Genomic DNA, 23,370 nt, shown 5'->3' with positions numbered 1-23,370 from the left:
TCTTCTACATATGATTATGTTACTAAGTATGGTGGTGGTGGTGGTTACCTGGATGTTCTTTGATGTTGGGGGAAAAAAAAAAGAGAGATAGTGGATCTGATAGGTGCTACTTCTAGCTTATTTGTTTAGAGCCAGGTTTTGGGTGGCTGATGTAAGATGGGAGTTGTTAAGCAACAGTATCTGAGGAATAACGGGGAATCTGAGGAACAGTGCAGATGACAGCTGCAGGAGTCAGTGTGTATGTTTTATAAGTAATGTAGGTAGGTACAGTTAAATGGAGTGTGTTAGGCCTTTACTATACACCATTCAGGAAATTATAGATTCTAGGTGTGTTGTTATTGTTCTTGGTGTTCACAAGCCATAATTAACCAATCAGGATTTTGTGTGTTTTTGAAGTTAGCGCTTAGTATTTTGATTATAAGTGGATAGAAATGACTGGAGGCAAAAGCTTTATTAGTGTGAGTTTGTGAAACATTGTTTAAGTAGATTTATAGTACATAGGTAATCAACCAAACACTTAGTGCAATCTATAGTTAATGCATAAACCAATTAAATGCATCTGGTTGAGAAACATATAGCACACTCCACCATGCAGTTGTTAATTGCGTGGAATGCAGTGTAGCATGTTAAATTTTTGTTACTTTTAATATTTGTTACATTGTGCAGATGGCCTGTAAACATCCTTTGTGGTGTCTATCATTGGCCATGATTAGTTACAAAGAAAGGATGGTCTCAGGTAGGACTGACATAATTCATTATGGATTGAATATATAGTTAGCACACTGTTGTTTTTTTGTGCCAAGCAAAAAGAGAAGCTAAGAATGCTTTATGTATGTTTGTGGTCCGTTTTGCTATGTTGCTTATGAGTGCTGTGAATATCTTATGTAACTCAGAATATTTCTGTGTCATGGGCAGAGACGACTCCAGGTCATCAGCATCACTTGGGCTCATCACAGATTTTGCATAAGACATGCCTGCTCGAAGAATTTTACATTTTTCCGCTTTATTTCTAGCCACAAATGGCTTATTTTTTTTATATCTAGCACTATGTCTTTCTCCATTTCTAAGTTAAGGGTTAAAATAAAACAACCCTGCAAAACAGAACTGATCTTTGCACACAGACACACAGAATAACAGCAATCAAATAACCACAGCAGAGTGCGCAACAAACATCACCGATCTGACTGTTGCCTGCACTCTTCACAGGAGATGCCAGTTAGTTTTTTTTACACCTACTAGGCTCATTCATATTAGCCCAAGTTGCTAGATAATTTTTTGTTCCATTAAGAATATTGGAGGACAGAAACTTTTCGTAGATTGGAATTTAAATCCTAATCTCTATAGAAATTTATTGTTTCAAGAAAACATTGAATTTGAATTACTTTTAATTTTTACGATCATAGATAACAACTTGGGCTGTAACTTCTGAGCCCGAGTCAGACGTGTATAAATGATGTCAAGAGGATGTCCGCTACAAATATTTTTTGACACAGAGCACCTCTAAGTTGACCACCAGACGCTGAACAAAAATAAATGAACTGCGACCAGGCTCAATAAAAGGAGTCCAAGTTATTGGCTGCATTTACAGACTTGAAGTCAGTGTTGGCAGAAATTAAATCCATTTTGCAAATACACGTTCACTTTACTAAATTTATACTTTCCGTAGATTGGAATTTAAATACTAATCTCTATAGAAATTTATTGTTTCAAGAAAATACTAAATTTGAATTACTTTTAATTTTAACTTTTGGGTACTTTTACTGAGCTCTATGTGTAACAGGGATGTTGTAGATAATTCTTTACTTTGCTTGGCACAAAAAAATAACAGTGTGCTAACTATATATTCAATCCATAATGAATTATGTCAGCCCTACCTGAGACCCTCCTTTCTTTGTAACTAACCATGGCCAATGATAAACACCACAGCACATCAAAGGATGTTTATAGGCCATCTGCACAATGTAACAAAATTGCTGGAGTCACCACTGGTTGTGTGTATATGAGAAATTTATGCTATTACTATGAGGATGGTTGTATTTGATGGTGTCTGATGGAGCTGGTATGGTAAATGGTAGGTGCTACTTTAACTCTGTTCTTTTGAGCCGACATTTCTAGATGATTGATGAATAACCAGAGAAGTTGTGAAACTGTGATGAGAATATGTAACTGTATTATCATTTTCAATCAAGACTGAGTATTTTGTTGCAACTGACATTGCTATATATTCTTTGAATGAGGATTGTCAGCACTATGGTGCTAAACTGAATTTATGCAGTGAATTGGAAAGACAAGTAAGAATTCAGTAAGCTGGTGATATCTAGATCAAGACTTCTTATTTAGGATGCACAAGGAAGGTTGGTGGATATGTATGATATTATTTCATGTGGGTTTGAGTCAGATTTTAGAACTGTTATAATTTGGTCAATATTTCTGAGGTTTGGCAGTGTTAGCATTAGTGGTGATTGTATCGCCCAAAGCAAAATCTAACCAAGTAGATCTATGATCAAAGATCTTCTGCTCGTAACCATCCTATCTTTTCACAGACACGGTATCTACTGCTACATTGTCCAATATCCTTCCTCTTCAAGATTTATAATATGAAAAAAATTTGATTATTGCTTCTAGCAGGCCAAGTAACCATGTAGAAGCTCTCATTGTGGCTTGTGGAGTTAGTGATTGAAAATGCTAGTAAGTTCAATCATTTCTCCAGGCTCTACAGAGCCTCTACATAGTCAGTCAATCAGCAGCCGAATTCTCCGACTACTCCCTGCCATCTTAAAAAGAGGAAAGCACTGAAGAATTTAAATCTGAAAACAATAAGCCAGCAAAGAAAACGGAAAAAATGTTTACAGAGAGAATGCTGGTCAAACAATTATAAATCTGACACAAAGAAAAAAACTTGACACCAAGCGTGAAAAAATGTTTGAAGGTAACACCTTTGTATAAAACAGCCAGTAAGTACTTTAAAAAAGTTAAGAGAATCAGAGCCAAATCAGTTCACAGAACAACAACAACATAATCATCAACATACAATTCCACAAAATAATTGTAGAAGCATCCGGAAAACACTACAAAGGAAAAGAAACAAAACGTACTGAAGAAATAGCTATATAGGAACATCAAGTACAACACAACAAACCAACAATATAGTTTCTATGTGGACGTTTGAGCAGCTAGAGACAGCAGCCAAATATCCTTGATGAGATTACAGGGTTAGAAAAGGACATGTTAGAAAATGTGGTTCAGGGTTCCTTGCATAAAGGAAAGTTGGTCACAACTAGAACACCTTTGATCATAGATTTGCTCAATCAGAGTGGACCTCGGTCTACACAACAATTATGACCTCTTCATTCCAAAAATAGGGAAATTCCAAAACTTAAACATTTTAGATTCCAACAAAATTACAAATATACACTAATATAGTTTGATTTGGTGGAAGTATGAAGATGAATAAATAAGTATATGTCGATGAAATAAATTGTAGAACTTCTGCTAAAATGGTTGAAACTAATACAGGATTATGAAGCTTAAAATCTGGCTTATCAGACAAACAGGAAATTTCCAATATGAAGAACCCAGTCAAGCATACGAGATAGCCATGATATGATTTTTAACCACAAATACATGAATACTTAGTACAAAAAGGCAAGTTCATATACTACCATAAATTTTACAAGTTTACATATTCAGAGACATACATGTATTTTTAAGAGAGAGATATTTTACAATGGGAATATTTTTTTTATTCTTTTCAAAATCCAAATCAAATCTACAACTAACTTAGCTAATATAATTCGCTTTCCTTTCAAGGATTTAACAACAGTGTGTTTGTAATTTTAGCTCCTAAGAAAACTGTTTGAATTTATTGATTAACAATCTAGGATTGTTCAGACAATAGATTTCTATATATTGACCGTCAAACATAAATATTACATAGATAGAATATAAACAAAACAAAACCAGAAAAAGTGAGCATTTGCTTTTATTTCTGTATATTGTATCTATGCAATATCCATGCTTATATTCAATATATAAAATGAACACATTTGATTATTGTGTTTACTTTCCAAAGTTTATCTGAAGAGTTTTTTAAACAGAACTAAGAAAAATAGTATTTGTAGAAAATATACTTATTTTCTTACTACTTATTCAAATGTCTATTTCCACTTAAAATTTCTAAATCTTATCATGCTTCTCAACAAATCAATCATGCTGGTCAATCGCATTGCCTATGCAGAAAAAAATTTAAAATATACTTCACTTCCTTTCCAAAGGCCACTGCCTTCATTTACATACCATACACTGTAACAGCTACCCAGCTTTCTACCAGAACATTAGTAACAAAAACTACCAATCACTCTGGCTGGAACTCTTCTCCTTTCCTTAAACCGATTTGTTTTCTATGACACAGTTCGCCAACTCAAAGACTCTCGAAAGACTCAACATTTTTCTTACCTTCAAACATGACCTTTATTGTACCACAAAGTTTCTTCCTCAATAAGATTATCTTCCCATTGCTTAATCAAGGTATTCTGTTCTCCATAAACTAATCTCTAAACTGTGAACCAAATGGAAGAGATTACAATAGCCTGAGATGACTGACAATTTGCAGTTCTTGAGAAGATTTGCCCACCTCAGTGAAACTGAAATTCTAAAAGTACAATGTGTGTATATACAGACACATACAACTACCCTCCACCTGCCCAATTTCCTTCTCAAGACATTCTCACCACCCATCATCTCTCTAACTCCACTATTCTGTTGTAATTTAATGTGAGCAAAATTACATACTTCAGCCTTTCCCTAACACTATTTACCCATCTTACTACCCAGAACCACTTAACCTCTTATCCATTTTTCATTCTTAATACTGTCCTCTCCACCCGCATTTTACATTGATCACCCTCCTGAGTCACCAAATTATCTCTCCTCCTCCATTCAACACATCTGCCCTATATTCTTACAATCTTCCCAACTACATGTCATCTCACTATTTCTTTTTCATCCATCCTCTCTCTCTCTTCCCTTGTCCATTATTATTATTATTATTACTATTTTGCCACTTTTCAGGACAGAAAAAAGCTTCAGCTTTGATAAGCTGCTGAGTATTTATTAAGAATTGCTCACATACCTGCCACAATGCAGCTGCAACAGATAAACATTCTAAACAATAACCAAAATGAGGCCGCCTGGTTGTTTGATAATCTTATAACAACTAACACACAATAAGCTGTTTCCTTTCTGTCTCTTTCGTCATAATTTCAAGAGCTTCTCCTCCAAACTAGTAAGATATGTCCACTATCACTACCACTCCTCTTTTCGTCATTCCCACTGAGTTTCAAAGACCACACTGTGCATTTTATTCAATTTTTTATCTCCTGAAGCCCTTGAAACTCTTCCTTCGCCAATATTTTCCCTACAAACATCAGCTTACTGCTAGTTCCATCTGAACATAACTACATTTTCCTTTCCAGTCTATTGCATAGCTGATTATTGTATCAGTTGAGTATCATACTCAGCAGGTTTCCTGATATTTATGTATAGCAACCGGGTGATGAAGCATGAAAAAAAAAAAAATGACCACCAATCTCAATCATTTTTTTTTAGTTTCAAACGACTCTTTGCTTTTTTTTTTTATTATCAATATATCTGTCGATTATCTCTGACACTATTCATTTCAACACCGATCTGGTTTGAGAGTATTTAACCCATTAGCATTCAGATTACTCTGTCAAATATAACACTTAATTATTCACATTGTTCTCAATTAATAATGTGTTATCTTGTAGCTTCAAGATTTCAATGAAATGATTGTTTATTTTTTGACTGACATTGTAGGATAGGTGTGAGAGGCTGGATTTGGCCAGTTTAAACATAAAACAGGTAGAATATTTGGGCTGCATATGGACAGTTTGAATGTTAGAGGGTTAAACACCTTTGTGGTGATATGTATTTTGAAAAGTAAATTCATAGGAGTGGCTGTGTGGCAAGTAACTTGATAACCAACCACATGGTTCCGGGTTCAGTCCCACTGGGTGGCAACTTGGGCAAGTGTCTTCTACTATATCCTCGGGCCGACCAAAGCCTTGTGAGTGGATTTGGTAGATGGAAACTGAAAGAAGCTTGTCATGTGTGTGTGTGTGTATATATATATATATATATATATATATATATATATATACATTTGTGTCTGTGTTTGTCCCCACTATCATCGCTTAACAACCAATGTTGGAGTATTAACATCCTTGTCAGTAGTTCGGCAAAAGATACCGATAGAATAAGTACTAGGCTTACAAAGAATAAGTCCTGAGGTCAATTTGTTCAACTAAAGGTGGTGCTCCAGCATGGCTGCAGTCAAAAGACAAACAAGAATCCATAAGGATATACCAAGAAAGATTAAATTAAAGAACTAATGTATTCATCTCTCTGTTCCATAAACTATGTTTTAAAAGAAATGAGATATTTTGGAAAAAATTGAAACAATACAAATCAGCTGTTTCAAAGAACTTGTAGAAATGATAAAAAAAAGGATAGCAACAGAATGCAAAATCACATTGAGTAAATGTATTAAAACTGAAAAAGTAGAAATAAATGTGACTAAATGCACAAGAGCAGATTTATGCAAAGTCAAATCAAGTGAAAAACAGTTTAGAATATAAGTACAAAGAAATCTACAAAGCTGATTACACTTCTGTTCCCCACAAATAACTATTTGGTGTAAATTATTTGTTAGTTTACCTATTTTGATTAGTTCAAAGGTATGAGTTTTGCTAGTAATAAAAGACAACTTGAACGTTAATAATTAACACCTGCATTACATCCTTAGCTATTAGGTTAGTACAAAAATAATTGTGGTTTTTGTTGATTTTAAACTCTGATGTCTTATTTTGAAATAAACTTTTGAGTTAACTCTTTCTCTGTAACATACAATTTTGAAGTGCAGATTTGGGTCTGATTTGTCTAATTGTTTTGTTATCGATAATTGTTCTGGATAATTTTTTCTTGTTTTGGCTGTCAACTGAGAAAAAAAAAACTCAGATACACATGATTTTATTGTATGAATTCAAAATGGAATGCAATGCAACAGAATCTACTTGCAGAACCAATGAACCATTTGGTCAGAGAATTATTAAGACTTACAATGAACAGCTCAACATTGGTTCCAAAAAGTTCATAATGGCAATGAGAGCTTTGGAAACGAGAAAGGCTGCAAATGGTCTTCTATGAATGATGCCCAACTCGGTGCCTTTATTGAAGCAGAATCAAGTAAAACATCTCAAGAGGTTGCAGACAATTCAACATCTGTACAATATTGCGAAAAAAAAAAGTTCAACAAATGCAAGCTACATAATCTGAACAAAATTTGTTTTTAAATTAAAAAGAAAATTGCCATTATGAAGTCTACTTATTTGATGCAGCTAGAACAAATTTCTTGATTCCATTGCAAATTAGGATTTTAAAAAGTGAATTCTCTACACGGTGGTTGGACCAAGATGAAGTGCCAAAACACTTCTCAAGCTGAAGCTGTGTCAAAAGGTTTTGGTCACTGTTTAGTGATTGGCAAGTGCAATCCTCCACTACTTTTTCTGGAATCCTGGTAAAAGCATCACGACAGGAAAGTATGACTGGGAAATTGACAAAATGTACCAAGAACTGTAATGTTTACATGTGGTGTTGATCACTCAAAAAGGACCAAATCTTCTCCATGACAACACCCAAACACATGTTTTACATTTGGCTCTGCAGAAATTGAATAAAGTGGCATACAAAAATCTACCTCACTCAGTATATTTTCCACACCACTTTCTCATCATCATCATCATCATCATCGTCGTTTAACGTCCGTTCTCCATGCTAGCATGGGTTGGATGGTTCGACCGGGGTTCTGGGAAGCCAGAAGGCTGCACCAGGCTCCAGTCTAATTTGGCAATGTTTCTACAGCTGGATGCCCTTCCTAACGCCAACCACTCCGTGAGTGTAGTGGGTGCTTTTTACGTGCCACCCAGATAACTATTCCAGTACTCTTTTTTACTCATTTCAGTCATTTGCCTGCAGCCATGCTGGAGCACCGCCTTTAGTCAAGCAAATCGACCCCAGGACTTATTCTTTGTAAGACTAGTACTTATTCTATTGATCTCTTTTGCCAAACTGCAAAGTTACGGGGACATAAACACACCACCATCGGTTGTCAAGCGATGTTGGGGGGACAAACACAGACACACACATAATATATGTATACATATATACGACAGGCCTCTTTCAGTTTTCATCTACCAAATCCATTCACAAGGCTTTGGTCGGCCTGAGGCTATAGTAGAAGACACTTGCCCAAGGTGCCACGCAGTGAGACTGAACCCGGAACCATGTGGTTCATAAGCAAGCCACTGAATTTCAGACTCACAGTGAGAACAGATTCTTTGAAAATGAACAGTTGACAACAGGTTATGCTTAAATTAGTTGTTCTCTGAATAAATTTACTCAATTTCATACATTAAAAAAAACTTAATAATAATAATAACAACTCGGGGCCCTATATCCTTAATGCACAAAAAGTGTTTTTATGAATATGTGCTACTGAAATTGGGGGACATCTAATATGTCTACGAGTCCTTTATTCCATCAAATACAGTAAGTTTCCTACGTTTAATGATAAATTATTTACTGTTCTTAGATTTTGCATTGTAGCTGGAATTATAATTCAGTATTAGAGAAATGCTTTGCTCAATATCCACCATCTATAAGACTATTAAAATAATAGTTATATTTTATACTACATTCACTGAAACACCATATCTAATTTGAGGCTACACTGACAAGCTTGTTGAAGGGATTGAAATTATGACCTTTGGATCAATAGTCAGTTGTCTAACCTGTTAGTCACTGAAACATCTGGAGAGAGAAAAGTGATAAGCTCAATTTACCCTGAATCTCAGAAAATAAGTTGAGATGGAAGATAACCATTGCAAGGAAATGATAGTGATATGAACATGTGGCAAAAAAAGATAGTGAGAACCAAATGAACAAACTGGATTAGTAATAACTAAGTAGAAGTAAGCTAAAGCAAGCTTATAATATGGTAATGGTAATTTCTGAAAGAACTCCTATAAGAATTCACTAACAGAGGGAGTGACTAAAGAATAAAATTACAAAGTCTGCAATAAAATAATGTGCAAATGTTGATGGCCTCAAATCATTATGAAGATGTATGTATATTGTTTAAATTTCTTCAGAAATGAAACTAACCTACAAACTGCAGGAATTATGAAAAAAAAAAGCATTTCAATTTAAAAAAAAGGAAACAGTAAACATTCACAGTGATTATGATATATTTACTTTGTAAAGTGGTTGGTATTTGGAAGACTTCATTGGTGCTGGTACCACATAAAAAGTACCTACACCACTTTGTAAAGTGGCTGGCGTTAGGAAGGGTATCCAGCCGTAAAAATCATGCTAAAGCAGACCTCTCCAATGCTGGTGCTACGTGAAAAGCATCCAGCCCACTCTGTAAAGTGGTTGGTGTTAGGAAGGGCATCCAATCATAAAGATCATGCCAAAACAGACAGTGGAACTGGCTTACCAGCTCCTGTCAAACTGCCCAACCCACACCAGCATGAAAGACGAACATTAAATGATGATGAATATATTTTAGAAGGATCACATTGAAATAACTCTACTGGGGTTATCCTCATCATTTAATATACATATTCCATATTGACACAAGTTGAACAATTTGACAGGATCCAACAGGTCAGAGGACTGTGTCCAAGCTCCAATGTCTGTTTTACATGGCTTCTACAGTCGGATATCATCCCTAACATATAACGTTTCAGAATTCAGGCTGCTCTGTCAAATGTGATGTTTATTTATTTTGTGGCTTCAAAATTTCGATGATGTGACTGTTCATTTTCAGAATGTCATTGTAGGGTAGGTGTGAGAGGCTGGATCAGGTCAGTTAGAACATAAAACAGGTAACATATTTAGGCCAAATATGGCTAGTTTAAATGCTAAAGGGCTAAAGTATAAAAGGAAAACAGTCTTTAAGCACATGAGTGAATAGTTTGCTAACTTTATTTCATTAAAATTGAAATTACTTCTTACTATTTCAAACTTAAAACAACCACCATGAAATGAGCATATTCTCACACAACTGTTGTTATATAAAGAGAAATGCTCATTTAGATATAAAATACTGTGATCAGTGCTCCAATATCATCATGTCCATTTTAGCCCAGCTGATAGAAGTAGGACTGACCTCAGTGTCTTTCATTGTGATTTTAAGACTGAATGACCAACCTATCTTCAATCCTTGGTATATTTTATCATGTCAGTTGAATTACAGAATTTGTTTACAACAGGGTTAAAGAGTTCACTCTGCTTGTATGTGTGTATATATTTGTCCCTCTTAGCGTGTGGCATCTATGTATAATAATGCCCTCTATATATATAAATTAATATGTTCAATAAGAAAGAATTATTTTCGAAATTTTTCTCTTATGAGGTTTTTCACGCTATCTACCTGATAATTTCTTATTAAGATTCCTTATTAAGAAGTTGTCTTTAATTGCTATATATATATATATATATATATATATATATATATATAGTATTATTATTATTATTATTACTACTCAGCTGACAGAGTTCATGTCCTTTCCGGTTGCTCAAACTATATTTGACAATTGTGTGGATTACAGTGGCGGTAGAAATTGTGAAGAGGCACTTAATGATGTCAGTAAGCATGCAATAACTGAAGTGGAAAGGAAAGCTATTCATAAAAGGAATTTCCTCTTCGGATATACATAAGCATAACTATATAAAGTAATATTAAAAACAATGACGTACCTCCTATACAATTGAAAATGACACGGAAAGAGACAGAGACGCTTATCAGATAGGATTGAGATAAATATCTAATAAATATCTGACATGAACTGAAGAAGGAAATTGAATTCAGACAAATTTTAAAATCATATAAGAATAAAAATATGCAAGTATAAGAACTTCAGTAACTAGAGATATAAAAAATAAGTGGAAAAGGATGTGTGTGTGTGATTTGTTTCTTTCATGCCAGCTCAAGTTGGATGAATGCATACTAAAGCAGGATTTTAAAGCTGGATACCCTTTCTGTCACTAATCCTTATCTGTATTTCAAGTCATGAATTTACTTTTTTTTAATCCACTTGTCTTTGAAATTACTGAGCTATTAGACAATTTCTTAATAGTGTGTGTCAACAAACATCAGCACCTTTTACTCACCACTTTTCATGCAAGGACACAGAATATAAACATACACACAGATGCATATACATAGATCTTTCAAAGTACTTTCACCCACCCTTATATAATACAGAGTGACAAAATATTTCCTCTATATAACACCAGTTCTTGTCCCTCTATCATATTTGTCTCTTGATGCCTGACATAAAGCCATCTCCTTCTCTACAACAATACCACTCTTTTTCGTTGTCTTTCTCCCAGTACACTGTAATGTGGTTGGCATTAGAAAGAGCATCCAGTCATATAAACATACCAAAGTAGACTTCAAGCCCTGATGCAGTCTTCCAACTTATTGAATCCTGTCAAACCATCTGATGTCAGTTTGAAAGATGGACATTAAATGATGAAATACATGCATACACACACACGCAACAAGCTTCCAAACAGTTTCTGTCAATCAAAGTCACTACAAGGTATTAGTCGGCCTGAGGCTACAATAGAACACACTTGCACAAGATGTCATGCAGTGAGATATTACTCAAGACCATGTGGTAACAAAGGGAACTCTATATCCACACTAAGCAGTAGTTTATCTTTCCAGGGTAGCAAGACTGTGCAAGATCATATAGAAGACCAATTCTCGTTTCATGCCTATGATGTTGTCAAAGAGAAGATAAAGAGCCAATACAGTTTGGCATTGGTGCCATTAAAGGAAGACCAACATTGAACTGTCTGAGAGGCTCCAGATTTATATTCTATTCAATCACTGCCAGGACTTGAATGGCATGACTGGTATAGATACTTTTTTTTTTATTGAGCTTGGAAAGACGAAAGACAAAATTGGCCTTACTGAGATTTAAACAAAATGTAATGAGCTGAAACAAATACTACAACACTAATGATTCTGCCATCAACCACTATATATATAAGCTAATGAAGTTCCTTACATAACCCTTATTTTTTCTGGTGTCACCTCTTTGTTCTTATATATATATATATATATATATATATATATATATATATATATATATATATAGTCTGGTGCAGCCATCTGGTTTGCCAGACCTCAGTCAAATCATCCAACCTATGCTAGCATGAAAAGCAGATGTTAAACAATGATGATGATATATAGATATATATATGTGCTTAGTGCTGACCATCAGAAGAAAAAGTACTTGATATCAAAGATTATATTTTTATTTTGGACAAGTAAGTCTCTTACTACTCTGAGTTTCACCCAAGAGACAGAGAGTGTGTGTGTGTGTGTGTGTGTGTGCAAATAGAGAGAGAGACAGAGAAGGGGATGTTAAACTGGTCATCTGACATAACAGCTTCCTTATATGTTGTTATGGTTCCCACTTCAGTCTCCACTACATTAACTTTCATAACTTCCACTCTTCACCTCCTCTCCAGCAATTACCTTCCTCTTATCATCTATAATTATTTCACCTTATCACCATATCTACCTAGTCAGATCTTCAGTATCCCTTCCATATCACTTTATGCAGTTTCCTAACAACTTCCTTTCAAAAACAACAAGAACCACATAGCCATTACGCATATTAATGAGGGCAAACAAACTTATATAGTACCCTTACTTCTTGTAACTTTCGGTTGTCATGCTACAGATGCTGATTAATCAGCTTTAATAAGATATTTCTTAGCTATACCATTCCTCAATAAAGTCATGCTGCCTCAAGGAAAAAATTACTTTGTACCTTAACAGTTGCTTACTTAATATAAAGATTTTAATTCATCCGCCTATTAAAAAAAATTAAGCCACAGTCAGCAACATTTCGAATAAATTCCAGAAAGGAAGGAATCTGATAAATAAAATTTTTTGCCAACAATCACATCTACTTGGCTTACCAATGTCTTTCTTTTTGGCTCCTGCTCTTACTATTGTTGTTCTCTCTTCTGAACCTAGATCTCAAACAAAATATTTCATTAAATACGCTTGTTTGCGTCTGAACTAATTAAAATCACTCTACATTCATTGATCGTCATCAAACAAAATCTACAATCCTTCACTTAATCCTTTTGGAATGACTATTAAATGAACATTGCTGTATGAATATTAATACATTCATACCAGTCCAAATCACACAAAAGCAATCCTTTGATTTGTTTAATCAGTAAAACTTGTTGAATTCCATTTTCATCTCTATTAAATAGTGCACGGACACTACATCATCACGATAAAATTGAATGTCTTTTTTCTTACGCATCTGATGTGTATTTTTAAAAAACACATTTGAAGCCGTTATCTCTATATTCTGGTAAATGAAATAAGCTTCACTGGTTAAAGTTTTAAGCTGACAAGTCCTCATTTATCAACAACAGGCCTACTTACAAAATTATATTTCCATTTTTAGGAAATATAAAATATAGTCTTTTTGACTATGTGGTTGGTTACAGAAACTGCGAAATGTAAAATGGTTTTACTCGAAGAAAACGTCTATAAAGAGCTTACTCAAGATCCACAACTTAGACCAACATCCTGAACACCTTTAAAAATTAAGGGCCAAAAGATCCTTTCCTAAATCAAATAATTTGTAGAAACTTTATTGGTAAAATAATGACTAAGAAACTGGAAGCCTAAAGGTGTTTCTTCCGGCTTGCTACATTCTCAGTTCGAATTACACCTAGATCAGTATTACCTTTCATTCTTTCGAGGTCGACAACCTACCGGTCAAGTACTGCAATCAATGGCATCGACTAACCCACTCACTCCCCGTCAAAACTACTGGCCTTGTGCCTAAATTTGAGCCCATTATTGTCATCGTCGTCATTATTATTCATTAAAAGAAATTACAACACTCGTAACAGAAGCAAATCTATTCGATCCTTGCATTTTAGGATCATAATAAGCTACTCTTGCATTTCTTAAAAACCTCCATTAGCTTCCTGTAAATCTAGTGGTTTTTACCCTACACCCACCCGATTTGAAATATTTATATTAATGAGAGATAATCAGAACAAGAATTAGCTTCCCTGAGTTGAGCTAAAAGAGGGAATAGCACCCTTCGAAACATTTTTTTTTTAAAATTTGTTAAAGGATCTTTAACTAGAAAGCTATGAAGTCGCCTTTATTTTTATATAATTGAAACTCTAGAAGATATCCTAAAGTAAATATATCTTCATAATCGTGTGCTGGATTTATAATTAAAAAACAATCAGAGCAAAATGATAGTTTTTATTAAGATGGTTGATGGTGTTGAACAAATATTGTTGTAGTCGTGAGAACTTCAGTGTCTTATCACAACCAGCTGAAGAGAGGGTAGGACTGTTAAATAAATGTCCTTACATACTAAACTTATTTCTAAATAATAAAGCCTTTTTCTCAAACGAATTTTAATTGAAAGAAAAGAATAAAGTAACTCCGATACTACCGAAATCCAAAGACACCCTTTTGCGTTCTCTTGAAATGGTGTATCACATTTTTTTTCAAACTTCCGCACCAGAGACTATTACACTTTTCGGTCCCGTGTTCTAGAAAGTGGATAGTCGTGAAATTATTTCTCATACTTTTTCAACAAAATTACAACAAATTAATATTTTTAACAGTAGAATCCTAACTAAATGTCTACAACAGACATAGTCGTAAACGAGTGACAACAAAATAAGGGGGTGTAGTTTTCTTCGTCACCATTCTTGTCGCCTAATAATCGCTAATATTCCATCAAGTGTCCACCACAAAATACCCATGTCTTCAATTCAGTCGCTTTACAACGATCATATTCGTTTGTTAATTTCTAAAAATTCACACACAAGTATCAAGACTTTGGTTTTCAAATTTTGTCTTTTAAACATTCTACAGAATTGACTGCCAACACTAACCGAAGAAGAAAAGAAAAAAACCTGTTTTTAATTCTAGTCTTCCGATCGTGAAGCCCCACCCTAGAAAACGACAGTTCTTACTCTCGGTAGTATTTCAACTACAAGATGTGCTGAGTTCACATTTAGATACAGATAAGCAAAAAGCTAAAATGTTATTGCTAGAGGAATGGTAGTGAGAGAGAAAACAAAAAACACAACTAAAAGAAGAAAAAAAACTTTACATTCATGAGAATGACATTAACATTTATCAGCAGGAATTTTAAAAGGGGGGACAAAACACTAGAAATTTAGGAAACCAAAAGGGAGCGGAGGGGAGCAAGTGTGAACAAATGCAACAACTCTAGGCCTTTGTTACTAAATATCAATAAATTATTTGCCAAATTCCAAACTGAATGCAAGTGAAATGTGTTGATCACACTAATTGAAGACGAGTAAACGATTCGAGTTGTAATGACATTTTGAGGAATATTGGAATCTTTGAAATAAATCTTTGTTCCATTTTCACAACAGGAGTAACTAATCGACAAACACACTCACTACACATAGTAGGAGATAAGAAAAAGTCATACTAGTTACCTAGAGATAATAATGTACGTGTACACCAAAATATATGAACTTTTGACAACAAATTATATTAGAAGAACAATAAAAAGTTGCTTATCTAATCTACAATGAGGTCTGATCGTCTCGGTTTTATAAGGAGATTACAAAAGTAAGGCGAGGGGTAGATGTCACACAACAGTGGAAATAAGACTACCCGAAAATAGCAGGGTGACAGATATTCAAAAGTAAACGTAATATACACACACACACCATACATCTTCTACCTACATCTGTCAATGTGTGTATGTGTGTATAAAATGTATGTATGTATGTGTGTGTATATGATGCCGCATACACGTGTGTACTACTTTATTTGAAGTGAATCACTGAATCTGGAAGATTAATAAAATAAAAGATATCGGATATCAAGGTATAGATTATACATTAAGGTTGACAAAGATGATACCGAAAGTGATGTGGGGAGGTAGATGAAAATTAAGACACCACAAACAAACAAACAAACAATTATTGACAACACCACTAACAACAACTGGAATAAATAGAAGGGGAAAACTTTTCCCGGGGTAATTTATATTCTCATAAGACATAATTAGCAATCGTATCCCCAGTTTGGGGAAGTCCTCAGAAAGACGTTTTTCACGTTCCTCATAGGAAAATCATTATTTGATTTATTCAACTTTTGACGCCATATAAAAATGTAATAATAGTATTAGTACAATAACAGTATATATATATATATATATATATATATATATATATATATACACATACATTATATATATATGTATATATGTGCGTGTGTGTAGTGTTTCGTTCTGAATAGTGTTTTTAATAGGTTTTTTCATGCATGCTTTAAACGTTAGTCAGTTACGAATTGAATTATAAATTTCAAGTAGAAAAAGTATGTAGGAACATTTCTATAAATGACAATGATAGGAAGAGGAAAGGAGTAGTGTCAGTTTGGGAAAATAAAGTCTCGACATTGAAAAAAGGGGTCCAGATTTAGGTGTATTTCGGGGACACGTAAAGCTTAGTTGTAGGGAAAGATTATTCGTTTCAAAGCAGTCGCCACAGACCACTTGGTGAACGTAAGGTTTAGTGTTAGGAGGAAAGAAATGTATTCATGCACGCATGAGAACGAATAGTTATGATTTAAAGAAGAACAAGTTTAATGTATTTGAATTGAATTTATATTGTTGAATAAAAAAATGTTAAAACTTGCCTCAACAAAGAGCAGAAATCCAAGGTCGAGATTTTGAACTCCAAATCCTTCGCCACTGAGAGACTACATATTTTGTTGAAGTAGGCATTCATTGAAGATGAACTCAACCACTTTCTCGTGAGTTCTGTCCAACAGTAGGATACATGTAACAAATACAGGAATCTTTAAGTTTCAATTTAACCAATTTGCCATATGGAGATAGGGGAAATTTTAAAAAACCTCGCTTGTGATAATAACAAGCTTCCAGCTAATCTTGTGGTTTTAGGGCACCGACTGACATGAATTTCAGTAAAATATTCCCACATATAAAGTCAGCCTTTCATTGCAGATATTGTGATAAATAGCATATATAAGTTAATCCGGGAGAATGTATTAGAACTGGAGGAAATGACAACTTCAAATTTTAAAACAAGATGCGGTAGATTTGGAGTGTTTCAAGCAGTTTGTTCCGCCATGATGTCAGCTTTTATGACTAATGTGTTTCTGGGATCGGAAAAACATTCGAACTGCGTCTTTAATTTAATTCCAGAAGTGACAAGTCTTTCCATTGATAAAATAATTTCACCACTTGTAAACTGCTGGTCAAAGTAATTGCTAATATACATGAGAGTTGTCGGTAATATTTTATAGAACTACTTTTCCCCGATGTGAGTTCGCCAAGTTAGTACTACGCCATGAACAGATAACTCTAGTTTTCTAGGTTTTTAGAGAAGTATTCTCCAAGAAATATGTTCTATTATAATTCCATTCACATCTCGGGGTACCTAAAAGGAATCGATGCCAGTTCTTTATTTTTATCAACCCAGAGAGGATGTAAGGCTGAATTGATCTCGAGGAATTTTAGCTTTGAACACGTTTTCTCCGATATTAGTTATTAAAATCGTACTCTTAGAGAAATAGATATCTGATTAAGTATAAAATTTTGGAAGTTAACAATAAATTAAAGTTTACGATTAATCTATTTAAGCATTATTTGACTTTACTTATCTCCGGTTCCAACACTGAGCAAGCTTTTAATTAATATATATTACATCAAACATTTGGAAATCGAATATTACTAATGAAGAAATTCAACTTATCTTTCTATATCAGATTTATAGATTGTTCTGTGATTTCTGAATGGTGAGAAACCTAAACGGGGAGCAATACGTTAGGTTTATTCAGTCAAGAAAAAAAACTGAGAGAGAATTGGAGGTTTATTTTGAGAATGAGAAGCAAGAAAATAATCCTGATTGCAAGACTCAAAGATTTTATAAACCATTGGGAAGAAATGTGCTCCAGTACATACTGTTGCATACGTTCTTGTTCATAATAAAAGGAAAGAATCACGAAAAAGTTATTATAAAATGAGTTTTGAATGTGTGATATGAATGACAGTAAAAATAATAGGACAGCTATTGAGGGTTATTTCATCTTTCTTATAAAGATAATCAATGAGATAAATGTAGAGGAAGCTGTAAATTCATGTTTAAAAAAAACGATTATGTAGGGACTGCGTTAGTTACTTGACTAGTATAACAATGTTGTCTCAAATTGTTACAAAGGCAACTAGAGAAGATCAGTTACAGAAGTCTCAAACTGGTGGATAAAATATCAAAGTAGTTGTAAGTTTTGGTAGAGTGAATGGTCAATAGGTTTACTTTGGATAAGGTTTAGTTTGGAATCACAAATGCTTCAAGAAATGTCCTCAGTACAAAATAACACTACTTGGTATTTTCCATTCTAGAGAAGGCCTTGTATTATCTTTTGTATTTCCTACAGCTGTAAACTTGTATTTCCTATAGCTTTCAACTTGCAGTAATTCACGAAAAATATTGATTATGTGGATTTCTCCAATTTTTGAGGCCCTGCAAAGGGAATGAGCTCAGCTTCTCCTTTTAGACAAAACCACACAAAAACTTTTTTTAGATAAATAAAGCTCTAACCATAGAAGAATGGTCATGAGCTCAAAAGTCTGTAGCCCGGCCTGAAAAGGACTAAAACGCTAACTAGCAACAGGAAACATAAAATATCAGCATTTTCTAAGAAGAGGCTTTGCTTTACAAAAATAGGAGAGATGTATTGGAGAACTTATTTCTTTCTACTTGACACAACCAATCAATGGGATCACAGGCATATTAACAGGACATCTGGTCACTTCCACATTGGTCAATTCATCACAGGATAATTCATTACCTGATCAACTTAGACTGCCAGTCACCAGGATATTAAATGTAGTTTAAATAAGATATTCAAGTGACACTAAGAAATAGAAACTTCCTGTTGATATTAAGAGATGAGATAATTTCAAATGATGAAAAATAAATTCAATTTTCTAAATAATTTTTAAAGCATTTTCTTACATCATGTAAATTCATATTCCACTGGTCTGGAACCCCTATCTTGCCCAGGATATTAATCATCTGAAAGCCTTTCAGTGACATGCAACCAAGAGAATACCCTCCATCAGGCATTTGCCATATTCTGAACACCTTACTTCCCTGGGCATGGACACATTGCAACTCCTCCGACATCTGGCAGCTGACTTGGCAGACACCCATAAAATTATTAACCATCGCACAAACAATAATTCTGAGCACCTTTTCAAACTCCACCTGTCTAACACCCGTGGACATGTTTACAAAGTCAGAAAACAGCACAGCTCCCATGACTTTCGGAAACATTTTTTCATGCTAAGAGTTGCTGAAGCAGGGAACAGACTGCTGGCATCAGTTGTTAGTTGTCGGAGCACTGCATCCTTCAAAATTTCCATGCTTCCTGAGATTCACCAACACTACACCTGATTTTCTCCCCTCCATACACACGCAAGCATGTATTTGACTCGTACACTGTTCGCTTTCCAGACATTTGTACATTACTGCATATGCTTTATACACACTTTTGACAAGTTGTGGTGCACTTAATATAATATAATGAAATTATTGTATACAGTGCTCAGGTGCACCACAACTTGTCAGAAAGTGCATATAAAGTACATGCAGTAGTGTAGAAATGTCTGGAAAGTGAACATGCTTGTGTGTGTATGGAGGGGAGAAAATCAAGTGTAGTGTTGGCGAATCTCAGGAAGCATGGAAGTTTTGAAGGATGCAGTGCTCCGACAACTAACAACCGATGCCGGCAGTTTGTTCCACGCTTCAGCAACTCTCAGCGTGAAAAAATGTTTCCTGAAGTCATGGGAGCTGTGCTGTTTTCTTACTTTGTAAATATGTCCACGGGTGTTAGATGGGTGGAGTTTGAAGAGGTTCTCAGAGTTATTGTTTGTGCGATGGTTGATAATTTTATGGGTGTCTGCCAAGTCACTTGAGCACTGTATACAATAATTTCATTATATTATATATCAATATTTAAAACATTAGGCCAAAATTAGAAATCAATATTTAAAGCATTGGGTCTGGTTTGTCTTGTAAGTATTTTTTCATGCTTTTTCCATTTGTTCTGTTATATTTGTGAGTGTCACAAGAAATTAACATCACTAGATTCTTGATAAGCTCTAAGTTATCCAATGCATCTCATTGCCATGGATACCACCTACACAGCGTACACACACAGGTACATTCATAAGTAGGCAGTCAAGTAGGTAAATAGGTAGGTAGGTAAGTATGTGAGATTTTAGGTGGTTAGATTAGTTATATAGATTGTTAGTTACTTAGTTAATTATGTAGGTAGGTAGATAGGTGGGGAGAAAGGCAAATAAACAGGTAGGTAGGTAAGTAGATAGATAGGCAGATAGGGAGGTAGGTAGATAAGTAGGTAAATAGGTAGTACAGACAGGCATGCACATATACACACACACACACTACATGTATGCACATACACACATGCATGCACAGGCACACACAGATATATGTAAGCATGCATACACAACAGGTGAACTTACACACAAACTCACATGTCCAGACACACACATAGAAGCAGAAGTACACAATTACACACACATGCATACATACACAAATACACAAGCAAACATGTGCAGACACAGGTATACACAAAAGAATACATACATGCATACATACATACATATGCAAGCACACTTGCATGCTGGCATGCACACACATGCACGCAACAAGGTCTTGGACAAACAACTGATTAGTTAGTTGGATATTTAACCAGTTGACTAATAATAAAGAAGTGGAATCGAACCAGTGTGTGTGTTAATAATGACATAATGAATCTCTCTAGACACAATACGAATAAGGATAACTCAGATCACTAAGACCAAAAAACATTTACTCAATGCCATGAGAAGAGAACAGTATATACTCTCTTACTCTTTTACTTGTTTTAGTCATTTGACTGTGGCCATGCTGGAGTACTGCCTTTAGTCAAGCAAATCGACCCCAGGACTTATTCTTTGTAAGCCTAGTACTAATTCTATCGGTCTCTTTTGCCGAACCGCTAAGTTACGGGGATGTAAACACACCAGCATCGGTTGTTAAGCGATGTTGTGGGGACAGACACACACACACATATATATATATATATATACATATACATATATACAATAGGCTTCTTTCAGTTTCCATCTACCGAATCGACTCACAAGGCTTTGGTCAGCCCGAGGCTATAGTAGAAGACACTTGCCCAAGGTGCCACGCAGTGGGACCAAACCCAGAACCATGTGGTTGGTAAGCAAACTACTTACCACACAGCCACTCCTGTGCCTATAATGAAGAATTTCATAGTATTGGTGACCATCATTGACTTTTTTGTTTTCTTCATCTTTTCCACAGCATCAAAATTTCTTATATTTATTTAGGAGTATAGAATTCACTGTTGACATTAATATGAAGTTATATGATCAGTAGAGGCTTTTGGTTGGCTTCATCTAATAGTTTGACTTAAAATTCTTGTCTACTCTGATCTTTGTAGCAACTATATAGGTATTAAATTAACTTTTGACTTTGAAAGATTTCTCAAACTATAAATATCAAAGTGTAGCTCGAAGCTTTTTATTTTAAACTGTGTTTATGATCACAAGTATTGCTGCCAAGTTCAATAAAGTTAGAACTTTCTGATCTGGTACTGCTGTTGGTAACAATAAGCCTTATTTTATGACAGAATTTATTTCTATGAAGGCGGAGAGCTAGCAGAAACGTTAGCACGCCGGGCGAAATGTTTAACGGTATTTCGTCTGCCGTTACGTTCAGAGTTCAAATTGTGCCAAGGTTGATTTTGCCTTTCATCCTTTCAGGGTCGATAAAATTAAGTACCAGTTACGCACTGGGGTCGATATAATCAGCTTAATTCGTTTGTCTGTCCTTGTTTGTCCTCTGTGTTTAGCCCCTTGTGGGTAGTAAAGAAATAGGTATTTCGTCTGCCATTACATTCTGAGTTCAAACTACTCCGAGGTTGACTTTGCCTTTCATCCTTTCAGGGTCGATAAATTAAGTATCAGTTACGCACTGGGGTCGATGTAATCAACTTAATCCATTTGTCTGTCCTTGTTTGTCCCCTCTGTGTTTAGCCCCTTGTGGGTAATAAAAAAATAAGAATTTATTTCTACAGACTCTTCAGAGACTGGTTCAATTCAGGAATATGTATAATCATCATCATCATCATCATCATCATCATCATTTTTAACATCCATTTTCCATGCTGGTATGGGTTGGACAGTTTAACAGAATCTGGAGAATTGTAAGGCTGTATCAAGATCCATTGTCAGCATTGGCATGGTTTTAATGGCTGGATGCTCTTCCTAATGCCAACCACTTTACAGAGCTTACTGGGTGCTTTTCTCCATGCCATTGGTACTAGTGAGGTCACTAGGTGTTGGTTTGTTTATGTCTCTGTAACTTAGCAGTTCAGCAAAAGTGACCAATAAAATAAGATCATGACTCTAAAAAGTAATTACAAGGGTCAATTTATTCAACAAAAAGGTCCTTCATTGCAATGCCCCAACAAGGCCACAGTCCAATGACTGACACAAATAAAAATAAAAGATAGAATATAGTATTATTTCTTTACAGTACCTACATGACTAGAGTCTTTGTGTTGAAATTAACACAGTTACAGTCTAGTAGAGACATATTGTCCATTTAAAATACATATGTATCATTACATATATCTATTACTTGTACAATAGTTTATATTGGTAAGTACCAAAGTCTTTTATTGTACATGCATAACTGGGTCAATCAGATCTCTTTCACTAGTAGCTCCTGTTCATTTCATATTAATATAAATGACACTTATTTTATAGACTTGTTAGAGCATCAGACAAAATGTTTTGTGGTTTTCTTTTGCCTCTTTATGTTCTAAGTTCAAATACGATAAGGTTACTATTGCTTTTTACCCATTCAGGGTCATTATTAGGATCAATGATATCGACTAACCCCCTTCACCTAAAGAAAATCAGGCCTTGTGCCTATATTACAAACAATTAATTTTTATCCAGGAAGACCTGGGATGAAGTGGTGAAGCTTGACCTTCAAATATTAGGCCTCACCGAGGCAATGACTAGTGACTGAGACTTTTGGAAATATGCTTTGCTTGAGAAGACCTGGCAAGCCAAATGAGACCATAACCTC

The 23,370-nt window shown here is 34.8% G+C and overlaps 1 protein-coding gene across 1 annotated transcript in view; it reads right to left on the bottom strand.

The window, feature by feature from the left end:
* LOC115211829 (cytoplasmic protein NCK1) overlaps positions 1–17,538 on the bottom strand; it is a 98,120-nt gene extending 80,582 nt beyond the window's left edge. Inside the window, exon 1 of the mRNA XM_029780538.2 lies at positions 16,844–17,538. The gene's annotated coding sequence lies outside the window, so the exon portion shown is untranslated. The remainder of the gene's footprint in view (positions 1–16,843) is intronic.
* Between the last annotated feature and the right edge of the window lie 5,832 nt (positions 17,539–23,370).

This window comes from Octopus sinensis, linkage group LG5, assembly GCF_006345805.1.
Source record: "Octopus sinensis linkage group LG5, ASM634580v1, whole genome shotgun sequence".
Lineage (NCBI taxonomy): Eukaryota > Metazoa > Mollusca > Cephalopoda > Octopoda > Octopodidae > Octopus > Octopus sinensis.
The sequence above is the reverse complement of the archived record's forward strand: the minus strand, read 5'-3'. Positions and strand labels throughout refer to the sequence as shown.